A 12428-nucleotide genomic window follows, 5' to 3' on the forward strand; every position below is an offset into this window, starting at 1 on the left:
ATTAGGGATCTACAAATGATTTTTTTTTAATGTTTTAAATATTTAGATAAGATGGAGTTGTGTTCTTTAGAAAGCCTGAAAACAGTTTGTTTTACAGGCATATTATGCTTTTTTATGCCTCATGAGGCCAGGTATGCTTTTCTTAGGCACTGATGGCAAATGTAGCTTCCAGCTGGCAGGTAAAATGTGCAGGGAATTCTTTGTTATGGTTGAGGAAATTCATCTGAAGTGGCAAAGAGCTCAGTCAAGGATGCTGATACCGGGAGACCTGACCTGAAATCCCACCTCTACATTCTCCTCGTAAATTAATTCCTTTTTGAGGGCATGTTAGATAAAATGTTTTGTCCTTTATCTCATAGTGAAAATGAACCAAAGAATACTTCTTAATGCATCCCATAAATGCAGTTATGAAAATAGATCAAAAGGGAGCATGTACATATATGAGTGTAGAAAGTTTTGATTAAGATAATTATATTGTAAAAGATCCATGCTCATTTTTTACTTTAGCCTCGTAAGTCCATTGGCATGACATAAATGAGATCAAGTATTGTGCTTTGAACTGGATTGGAATAAAACTGACACTATCTGGATTGCTGGTCTGTTATATTTTAGAATAGTAGTGTTAGAGATGTTATAGCTGTCATAGTCCAGGAATTGTGTGAGAGGCAAGGATTTCTTAAGACAGTACCTTTTATTGGACAAACCGAATAATGGGGATAGAGTTAGACATACTTTTGAATGCATGACATTCTTCATCAGAATGTGAGTTCAAAAGCTTGTCCTAACTATGCAGTTGGTCCAATAAAATATCACCTTAAAAAATCCTCACCTCTTGCATATTTTAGAATGAGAACCTAGCTCCTTCACTGAAATATTATTACCACTTGCAATTCCTGTATATATTTAGATAATTAATTATATACATTGGTATAGTGCGGGGGTTGGTAGCATTTTTGGGCACAGCACCAAAAATACCTGCAAACCCAACTTTGGAAGATGTTGGCATGCCATGGGGGGATGGCATGGCAACCACAAGGACCCTGATCCTCATTGTGCAAGCACAGCCCAAGCCCCTTCCCTGCTATCTCCTCCAGGGTGCTCATGCCAAACAAAATGCCTTCGCATGCCATGCTCTGGCACCCATGCTGGGGGTTGTATACCCCTGATATAGTGCATACAGTTTGTCTATTTGTTAAATTAGGTATCTTATTAACTCTTAGAAGTGAATTGCACCAAAAATCCATAGTGAAAGGGCATGTCCTGATGAGTGTGCACATATGATTTGTGGCACCTCAAAGCAGTTTGAGGCGCTGCCAACTGCACACAGCATATATGCACCTGTTTGCCCTGCTTCTAATTTTTTGATCCTGCTCTCAAAATAAAACCCCACTACTAAAAGAAGCAGCATGGTGAATGTGGCAGGAGCTTGCACCACCAGAGAGGGAGTCTGCCCAGCTTCAAGCAGCTGGCTTAGCACTGCTGCTCCCCCTGGAGGCCCCTACTATCCCAGGTAAGGTTGCTGGCCCCTGGAGGCCCCCACTATCCCAGGAAAGATTGCTGGCCCCTGAGGCTGGACCCAGCCTCCTCAGCCCCACCTGGGTCACAGATATGTTGCTGCTATTTGTCTCACGGGAAATGCGTAATCCTACATATGTGCACTCATCAGAACATGCTCAAAGTGACTTCCTTACAAGAGAACAAGTTTAAGTGGGTGAACTATAAAAAATATGTAGAAGTGGTTTTATTTGGAAGAGGGCAGATTTCACACTAATATGGCTAATTCTTAGTTTCATAGTTAGTAGGGTCAGAAGGGAGGTAATCAGATCATCAAGTCTAACCCCCTGCCATGGGCAGGAAAGGATGCTGGGATCAAACAGTCCCGGCTAGGTGATTGCCTCGCCTCTGTTTGAAGACCCCCAGGGTAGGAGCGAGCACCACTTCCCTTGGAAGTTGGTTCCAGCTCCTAGCCACCCTGACTGTGAAGTAGCGCCTCCTGATATCTAGCCTGAATCTATTCTCAGTCAACTTATGGCCATTATTCCTTGTTACTCCCAGTAGTGCTCGGGGGAACAGGGACTCTCCCATTGCCTGCTGGTCCCCCTTGGCAAGTTTATAGATGGCCACCAGATCCCCTCTCAGCCTTCTCTTGTGGAGGCTGAACAGGTTCAGGTCCCATAGCCTCTCCTCATAGGGCCTACCCTGCTGTCCCCGCTCATGTGAGTGGCTCTCCTCTGGATCCTCTCCATGCTGTCCGCATCCCCCCTGAAGTGCGGCACCCAGAACTGGATGCAGTGCTCCAACTGCGGCCTGACCAATGTTGCATAGAGGGGGAGGATCACCTCCTTGGACCTGCTCATGATGCATCTGTGGATACATGACAAGGTGCGGTTGGCCTTCCTGACTGCATCCCCACACTGCTGGCCCATGTTCATCTTGGAATCAATAATGACTTCAAGATCCTTTTCTTCCTCTGTGCTGACAAGAGGGGAGTTCCCCAGCCTGTTGGTATGCTGCTGGTTCTTCCTCCCCAGGTGCATCACCTTGCACTTGTCAGTGTTGAAACCCATCCTATTCTCATCTGCCCACCCCTGCAACCTGTCCAGATCTAGTTGTAGCCTGTCCCTCTCTTCTGGCATGCCCACTTCTCCCCACATCATCATCCATGAATTTGAACAAGGTGCTTTTCACCCACTAGTCCAAGTCACTGTTGAACAGTGCGGGCCCGAGGACCGAGCCCTGGGGAACTCCACTGTCCACATCACTCCAGGTCAAAAATAATCCGCCCATGATGACCACGTCCCTTGACTTAACTGCCTCTGTGAGCTGACTGGAGAATTCCAGGTCCAGCTCTTCCCCCTGTTTGGGTGGCCTGTAGTAGACCCTCACCGTTAAGTCCCTTTCCCCCCGACCCCCTTGTTTTCTGACCCAGAGCACCTCAGTCTGCCCTACCTCAGACCCAGTGCTATTTGCTGAGGATGTGTATTGCTCTTTTACGTAGAGTGCCACACCCCCACATTTCCTTCCCATTCTAGCCCACCTATACAGCCTATAGCCCTTGATGTTTACCACCCAGTCGTGCATTGGATCCCACCAAGTTTCAGTGAGCCCCACTATGTCTGGGTTTGTGTTAGCTAGCAGGAGGGCAAGTTCCTCCCATACTACGAGCATTAGTGTAGAGGCATTTAAGGCCTCCTGAGGGTGTATGCACCATCTCACAATGCTAGGACTATCCTGGCTCCTGTCTCTTACCTGGGTACTTCTTGTGCTTGTCGTCTGTCCTGGCTGCGCTGTTCTTGTGGGTGTCTCTCAGTTCAGTGTTCTGTGGCTCCCTGTATCTTCCTCCTCCTCTAATTTCCACTCTGTATTTGGAAGAGCAGTTAGCTTTATCTTGGATATATAGAGCGAGAACCTAGGAATGTTAAGATCCAGATCCTTATTCTATCTCTGGTTTAGCATTACTTAAAAAGAAAGTACAAGTGGACTAGAGCATTGGCAGTTCAACTTACTGGTGGGGCTGTGGTGGAGTCAGGTGGCACAATTATGGAACCTAGCTCATTCAATGGTTACTTCATTGCCTCCAGCTAAAGAAAACTGGCCGTGCTAGTCTGAAGAGCTATGTAACACCAATCCATTTTCCTGTCCTGAGCACCATCTGAGCACTTTGGACCAGACTAAACTCAGAAACTTGAGACACACAAACTCAAACCAGAACTTAAAGTTAGATCTAGACCAGGTTTACTCTGAAAGGCACTCATTCTGGAACTTTGGAACTCAGATTTGGTCTTGGCATAATGTTCTGGATGGGAAATCTGGAACACAAAACTCAGAAGCTTTGACCTTGGAATACCAGAATAGGAAACACAGGAACATAGGACACTGGATTGCAAAACTTAGGCTGCTGACAGAGGTTCAGGCAGTCTGGAGGTCTGAGAAATGTTATGCCCCATTCAGCTTGTCAGAATTGGGACCAGGGCAGCTTTCAGCTAGACTCCAGGCCAGGGGCCGGGCAGACCCCAATGCTGACAATCAGCTGATTGTTAGCACTAGAGTAATAGTACCTGTCACATGTTCAATTTTTGATGCCATATAAACCAGGTCACAAATGCTGTGCATTTTGAGGCATATCTTTGTGGCTGGTTTGCCACTTTATGGCACTATAAATTCAGTGAATGTGTGACGTGTTGCTGTTTATGTTGCAATTAATATGTTAATCATGCCAGAAATGTAATGTGTGCCAGGGGCCTTAGAAATTCAAATGCTGGAATATTAGAAAACAAAACTCAGAAGTACTAACTTTGGAATACGAAAGCTGGGAACATGGACTGTGGAATACAAAAGTGGAATTTTTGTTACATCTATGGGTGTGTTGGAGAGAGTTCCATGTTAGTGTCATGCCCAGATAAAGCAGCAGTAATGGTGGCTGGACAAACAAGTAGGGTACCAAACATAGGCAGTCAAGTGTAGTGGTTAGGATCAGAAGTCAAAGGTCGGACCATCTCTGAGAGTGCAGGACTTGGGAGGTACAGAGGTTCACTCCAGGAAGTGAGCCAAAGACCAGGAGTACAAGCCCCCCAAAATAGCCAAGCATCAGAATTAATAGGAACCAGGAGGCTATCTGAGTATCAGGGGAAGAAAGAATGCATATCACCCAACCTGAGGCTTACTGACAATGAAATCAATCCTGTGTCTCCCCCCACGTACAGCTGGGGAGGCTAGCGCATCCACCTGTGATTTCATTTGGCCTGGACTCTAGCCTTGAGATCTCAGTAACACAGATTGATGATGCAATATCATAAAAAGGAAATTGAAATTTGTATTTATGTGAAGTGAAGAAAAGTTGAAAATTGGGTAGGCATCATTCCCTCTTCTAGAGTTGCAGTTCAGATATTCTGTACTTCATGACACCTTGCCTGACTAGCTCAGGAGAGAAGCTGAGGGTTGAATGAGGAATGAACTATCCTGTTGCCTCTAGAACTCATTGTTGTTGCAATACAGAGCTATTTTTCCATTCATTTTAACCTAGATTTAGATTCCAGCAATTCTCCTTTTTTCCCCTCCAATGAAGTCTTTTCACCATCTTTTTTCTGAAGTGTAGTAATGTGGTTTAGGGAGCACAAAGAGTGGTAGGAAGCACATTTCATGCTATATACATAAATAACTGCATAAACCTAGGATTTAAGACATATTTTATATCATAACAATTCGGGATAATATGATATCAACAGGAATTTGGCAGCTGTATAGACTGCTGCAAAAGTTATGTCAACACATAGCTATGATTTAATGGTAGCATCTGATCGCTGAAGAGATCAAGAATGGCCACTTGGAGACAATGAATTCTTTCTGGCAAGATACCAAGTCCTGAGCAACTCTTATTGTCACTCCGGCTCTTACCTATGGGAAGATTTTTTTTTTTCATGATAATGAATCCATTATCTTTTGAGTTGATCATGAACGGTAGCTGGATAGTATAGTAGTATGAGGACTCACTCTGAGCATTTATAGACATGCTCTGGGAGGAGGGCACTTTAATTAGGGCAGCTCTGAGAGCCATGCTAATTAAAAGCACCCAGGGCATCACATGTATCAGCATCCCCTCACTGAAAAACGGTGGTGGGATGCGTAAACTAAATCTTGCTCAATCAGCTTTAGTTCAAAGTGCCCCACCACCATTTTTTAGTGCAGGCACGCTGATGCATGTGACGTTGGAGTCTGCTATAGCATGGTAATTACCACGCTCCAGTAGACTTGTTGTCTGCTCCAATGCTTTGTAATTACAGCATGTTGGAGCAGCTTCCTGCACGTGTATAGGAGCCCTCTAAGTCTAAAGGATTTCTAGAATGGATCATACCTCAGTCTTGCCTAGCTTCTGATGTATTTTCAGAGAAGGTAAGAGGCTCTATATAAAAGCACGTAATGTAGCTGCACAGCCTATTGTAGGAAAGATGAGTAAAATAAAGAACATCATCTGTTTTTGAACAGTCCATCTGGCCACTTCTTAACTGCATCATCCTGGCCTTTAATAATCTCTTCTTTTTTACTGTGCATTTTAAAATAATGAACTGAATTTTTCATTCCACTATTTCTTGAGGGGAAAAAAGGAAAAGGAAGTAAATTTAGAGACTTAAATACTGGGAGGTGTGTAGTTACTAATACTTTTCTCAATGGTAAGTTCCTCAAAATATTTTTGTCAGATGAAAAAGCAATATTGTTTCAAAGGTAACCCTTTGGGGTCAAAAGAGCTTCCAATGTTGCTTGCTTCAGTATACTTCTGTGACAGTAGCTTGTCTCTGTTCTTGGATGATGTTGCTATTTTAAAGCAGGTTTAATGTCTAGGTTTCTTCTTATCATTTTTAGAACTTCCATCATCTTGTCTTAAAGATTAAAGGAAAAAAGAAATGGAAGAGGCTGGGCACCAACCATTCTGGAAGGAAGACTCACTATGTAGTGCCCTTTCTTTAGCCCAAATCTTAAAACTGACCATCAGCAGACTCACAGCGATGCTGCTTTACTAGAGAATGTTTGGTACTGAACTACATAAATTGGCACCTGAATGAGGTTCGGTCAAAGGGCCCATTGTGTTACGGTTCAGAATTCTGCCTGACTGTACACTGAATGCGTGGGGTTACTGCTGGTAAAGTGCTAATTCCAGAGTACCCGACACCTTTTGCACTTTGCTACTCTAATGAAGGATCCTTTCCATAAACATCTGAAAAACATGACAAAAAATTTGAAGTTCAAATTTAATTTTATTTAACCCTCCCACTCCCCATGAGTCCAGAAATTTTGCTGGGGAGGAAGCAGTGGGAGAGGGAATAGTCACATCTCCTAGAGCCATAGTAATTAGTGCTGCCACCATACCCCTCCTGTCAGATTTCCAGACTCATAGGGAGCCCTGCAAGATGGGTGACGTGGCTCCATGAGCTGGACCTTTCAGGTGCATAGGGTTCATCTATGGCAAGATCTGGCATGTGGAGCCAGTCTGGCATGTGAGGTTGCACCCATGGATTAACCCTGTATGGGATCTAGCCTGTAGATTGACCCAATGCCACTCACCCACCCCATAGAGCCAGATAGGCTGAGCACCACTAATTTTGTGGTTTTAGCATGTGTCTAGGGAATGAGACACCTAAGTTCTCACCCCCACCCTTAATCTAGGTTTGAAAGTATATCTTCTGCTTCTCAGCGAAGTGCCCTAACTACCATGCCATGGGGTGACATTTACAAACCAGCTTCCTCAATCACTAACTGTGGTTTTCCACCAGGCATTGAACACAGGGAAGCTGAAGGAGTCTTTAATAAATTTACTTTTTCTCTTTTGAGGCAAGTTGGTAGGAGACAGGATGTTCATGAACACCCGGTGACCTTCTCTCTTGCTCTGTAGGGACTCTAAAATTCCATCCTCTCTGCTGCTTCTGAGGCTGGCCTGATTAGGACCTACTTGCACCCTTCCAGCTCAGTCAAGCATGGTGAAGGGCAAACTAATTTCAGACTCATTAGTAGATCTTCATGAAAATGGATCTAAAAGACTGTGGGAACAGCCTGTGTGCTGCTTAGGTTGTATGGTACACAATTGTTTATGGGCTGTGCTACAGAAATACAAAATTGAGTCAGTGGCCTCAAACTATGTATTCAAGAACAAATTGTGTTCCACAGGTCGAATAGTGAGGGTTTAAGCCCAGCTTTTCTAAATTCAGGGATGAGATTTTCTAAATTCAGGGGTGTCTGCTGAGCATCCCAAGTTATATACCTTTGTCAGTGGTTTTTTAGTGTGACTACATGGAGGAAGGATATGGGTAAAAGGAGAGAGTCCTTTTTGAACAAGACATTACTAGCTTTGGGCCAATTTTAATAGAGCTCCCTTTTCCAGTGTGTTACAGCTTTTGCCGACAACATTTCAGTTATGATCATTATTTCGGAGGACAAAAAGAATCACTCATTATGGCTAGAGAGTTATGAGAGAGCCTTGAGGGCTGACTCAACCTTCATAAAAATAAAGTGATGAGGCTGGGTGGCAATGGCAGGGTGACCTTTCCCTATTTAAAAGGTCTACAGAAAGTATAGAGGGAAGGAAAACTTAAAATATTGGCCTGGATTGCTGTGAGGGAGAGGGGAACTGAGAAATGCCCTTGAAGATGGAAGAGCAGTTGTAGGAAGGTAGAAAGGGTAATGACTTTCCACCACCTTCCACAATGTGAGGCTTTACATCAGCACCTGCTCCCTTTTTTCTTACATTTTGACTGCATATCTCTAACACTCAGAATGACACAAGGGGATTTTTCTCTGGATTATGAGAAGAAGACTAATTACCACTTGATGCAAAGAGCTTTAGTACATAGGTCTGAGGAATGTGACAGTTTGGGGTTCAGGCATCCCAAAATTATTTTAGTGGTTTAATTTGTTCTTTTATTTTCAATGGTTGTAAATGCTTTGGCATCTAAGTAGAAGCAACCAAGTGCATTCCGCATTAAGCACATGCCCCACCATTTAAAGTGCTTTGGTAGAAGGCAGCTGGGATGAAAACAGTGAGCTTGAGGTGATTTCTGAAGGGGAAGAAGGAGGACAACAAGTCTAAGGGAGGTAAAAAGGATTTGAGGAGGAGGGGTGAAAAGAAAACCCGCCATGCATGGTATCTGTGTATCTAAAGTCCTGTGAAGCAAAGTAAAAAAAAAAATGGTATAGGGTCTACCAAACCACATGTTTTAGACCAGTGGTTCAGGAACAGTTGAACAGGTAAATGAGTTGCTTCATTTGGTAAAATGCCTGAGTGAAAACTTTTCTCTCTTATCCTGTGGTTCTTACAATCTAGGAAGATAAAGTCTTCCTCAACCCTGTAACCCATAGGGGTCTCATGGTTAAAGTAGCCAGCAGCATTCAAGGGAATAATGTCCAGCTACTGTTGACTCCCCAGCTGCAATAACTAAGCACCCATTTAGAGTTGATTCACTGGGTTGCAACCTTCAGCATGCTCCAGAATCGGGCTCAGATTAATGCCTCAGGATCTACTGCAAGATGCTATAAACACTTTGCAATTGTACACCACTAAGAGTTAGGGGGCCTTTAAAATAGAGAGAGAGAGATCCTGGGAAAAGGGAGAGAGGACAAGAGGCTTGTAATTGTGGCAGAAAGCAACCTTTGCTTCTCCCCAAAATCTCTGTGCTGTGACAATTTGATTAGGATGGGCCCAGCAGAGGAGATGCACCTTTACCTATCTCTTAGGTAACCCGAGCTGGCTATATTCCTGAGAGAGGGGGGAAACCTGCTCCCTCTGCCTACGTGACTGGTATCAGCTACCTGGGCTTCTACCTGGTGGGTTAGAGTCTGCCCGGCAACTAGTGATGTATTTTAAATTGGTTGGCCGACAGCCAACAGGTGCTGGCCTCCATTGGACCAGGTGAATGAGGTCACAGGGGCTATATAAGTTAAGACTGCCCAGGAGGAGGGGGCAGCAGCCATGCAGGGGACTCAGAGAGGAGCTGGACCATCTGAAACTGGCTATCTCCCCCATAGCTCATTTCCTCCTGCCTCCAGAGGGAATCTCCAACAGCCTCGGGATGATGCTTATGAGTAAGCTACTGGAGATCTGGTTAGATATCTAGCTGTCAGTAACTCAGATGCATGATCAAAAGGCTTAGCCAGACTGTTTTGCTCTATGGGATTTCTATGATATTGCTCTATCTTGTACCCTATTTTCACCTTACCCCTGTAATCAATAAAGTTCTCCTTTGTGACCAGTGTGGGAGACTTATTGTGGGGTGGGTCTAAATTATGCCTAAGAGGGCCCTTATGTCTGCAGACTAAGGGAGACTTTCCTTTTTGACCCCCGACTTGGGGAAGTGCCTCAAGTGCCTGTACTGGGTTGAGTACCCATAGGACTATTAGGCCTGTGTTTCCCCAAGGACACAGGGCTGAGAGAGTCCCTTCTTGAGGTGGTGGCAGCTTACATCACCCCCAGGCTAGTGAGTGTGCCCCAGGAAGGGGATCAGCCGGATGCGAGGCACCCCTAGAGAAGCAGTCAGAGCCTGGAAGGTGGTTGGGCGCAGTGAGGTGGGTGGCTCAATGCAGGAGTGCCCCCTACTGGCCTGCCACAGTAATCATGGAAGTATGAAAATTTACCCATGGCGTGAAAGTGTGTCCCCCAGGAAAAAACTTTCTGGGCACAGTGGAAGCTATGGAGCATTGCTTTATGGACCATCTCTGTGTGAGGAAAGTGAGGTAGGAGATGAACAGGATAAAGTCCTTCCCTGTGCAGTTTATAGGACAATCCATCCCAAGGAGTTTTTGATGACTTCTAAGAGTTGATAGTGCACGGTTGGATGGCAAGACATTTATTTTATATGTTTTGTTATTTTCTCCATGTTATGTGAGTTGAGTTAGAAGGGGCTCTAGGTGCACGCATGCTGTCTATGGACTCTCCACTGATGTTTAGAATGACAAGCCCCTTTCAAATGCAGGGAGGTAAAGAATCAGCTGAAATTTTCAGCATGCATATGCAAACACAGCATGTAAGTGGTGGAGAAACACGTAAGCTCTGACCATCCATATACTTCTACCACACAGAGTGGGGCAGTTTCACCTAGATCAGTTTTTATTTAAAGCTGATTCAATCAGCTGTTAGATAAAAGTGCTAAAAAAAGCCCCAGGAAAGTGCCTTTTCTATACAGACATCAGACGAGTTGGGTCTAACTAATGCACTGACTCTATTGGGCATGAGCTGGGCTCAGAGCAGGAGTGCACGGAGTTTGAAGTAAAGTGCCATTTTGTTTTGTTTTTTAACATCTGGCTGCACTGCCCTATTGTAACTCTACTCCTGGGCCACTTGTGGTTTGCAGCTATGGGATATGGATATTGCTAGGTTAAGAAAATGCAATGTTGATTATTTCTTTGTTCTTGAATAGTTATTTAAACCTGTAGGCTGTTTCAGTCTTCTATCAGTATTCTTTGTGGGTGAGGGTTGATCGTTTCTCTTTATAATAAAGACATCACATCATCTGGGAGGCAGCTCCCTTTAAAGAACTAATCACACAGGGAGAAAGGCAGCCTACCTCTTTGGAATGCTGCATATTCAGATATTCAGTCCAAGCGGACAAGGAGATTTTGTGTTTTTGATGAAGTTTCAGATGAATCTGTTTCTTGTGTGGCTTTTGGGTTTGGACCTAAGTCCCAGCAAGTGGGACAAAGACCTCTGAAATTTAAGTTTGGAAAAAAAAGAAAACTGCCTAGTATTTCATCCAACTATAATATCAGAATCGGGAGATATTCTAGTGTTTCATTACATGCATTGTCACTAGTCACTGTACTTAGTATCAGAATGTGTAATGTGCTACTGTCTGGAGAGGTAATATAGAGGTGAAGTAGGAATTTAATGTTAACTTAGTAAAACAAGTTGCCTAAGAAGATGTCAGCTGAACAAGACATTTTCGCAAATAAAAAAAGAGGATACCATCTTTTGTATATAAACAAAATGGCAGTGCGCACAAATAACTGCTTGACAGAAAAATGTTATATTTTATAATGAGTTTTAAAAATGGTGTCCCCTTGTTGAGTCACAGAAAAGTACTTTGGGGGGTTGTCATAGTGATGCTATCATCTCACCCAGGGCACTCATGGAGGGAATGTTTTCACTGAAGAGTTGATTGGCACCCAGATCAGAGCACTGGCTTTATAGCCACCTGCCATGTAAGGTGCTCGCCACACCTTACTGTGCTCTTATTTTCCCATGTTCATCATGTGCTTCCAGGCCTTCATGATTTCATGATTCTTGTGCTGAGGAAATCTAGGAATTTTTTGTTTTGTGGCATCAGTTGTGACAGATAACTTTCTGTTCTTCATGGGTAACTGTGGGAAGGCATTATAGGAAAGTCAGCACCTAAGTGATTTTTCTTCCTGTTTCTTCCCACCCTGCATCCTCACTGCAAGCTGAGTAGGTTGCAGTCAAAGTCCAGGCTCTAAGCCAGACACCTATTTGGTTAAATCAGCCTGAGCTTCAGGTACCTTGCAACTTGATTCAGAAAAGTTTTTGTCTGGATTGAATGGGCTTTATGCTAAAACATAAATAAGAATCCAGGTTAACTCTGCAGTGCAAAAGTAAACTTAGTCTCTTCAGTAACTCATGCTTAGTTATGCAGGAGAACCTCAGGAAGGTTACTTTTTATGCTTCAGAACGACTATCTTAAAGGAAATACTATGTTCAGCTATGCAGTCTTGGAGCTAGGAGACATAAGGAGTGTGTAGTTTAATTGAATTAACTCAGTTAACAATATGTCGGAGTTACACGCCCCATGTCCTCGTGTCGGGGCCGCCCACCGGTTGCCAAGTGTCAGCTCACTTTTGATTGGGCGTGTCACATGCGCCTGCCTCGCTTGCCACGACTTTGATGTTAATGGAGTTAGTTCAGATGTCCGACACATGCCATCCAAACGTGAGAC

The 12428-nt window shown here is 44.0% G+C and overlaps 1 protein-coding gene across 1 annotated transcript in view; it reads left to right on the plus strand.

Moving 5' to 3' along the window:
- The window catches only part of GPR158 (G protein-coupled receptor 158), a 394899-nt gene that overhangs the window by 287395 nt on the left and 95076 nt on the right, over positions 1-12428 (plus strand). The gene's annotated exons all lie outside the window — the stretch shown is intronic.

Source organism: Crocodylus siamensis, chromosome 5, assembly GCF_052110815.1.
Source record: "Crocodylus siamensis isolate JL-2025a chromosome 5, ASM5211081v1, whole genome shotgun sequence".
NCBI lineage: Eukaryota > Metazoa > Chordata > Crocodylia > Crocodylidae > Crocodylus > Crocodylus siamensis.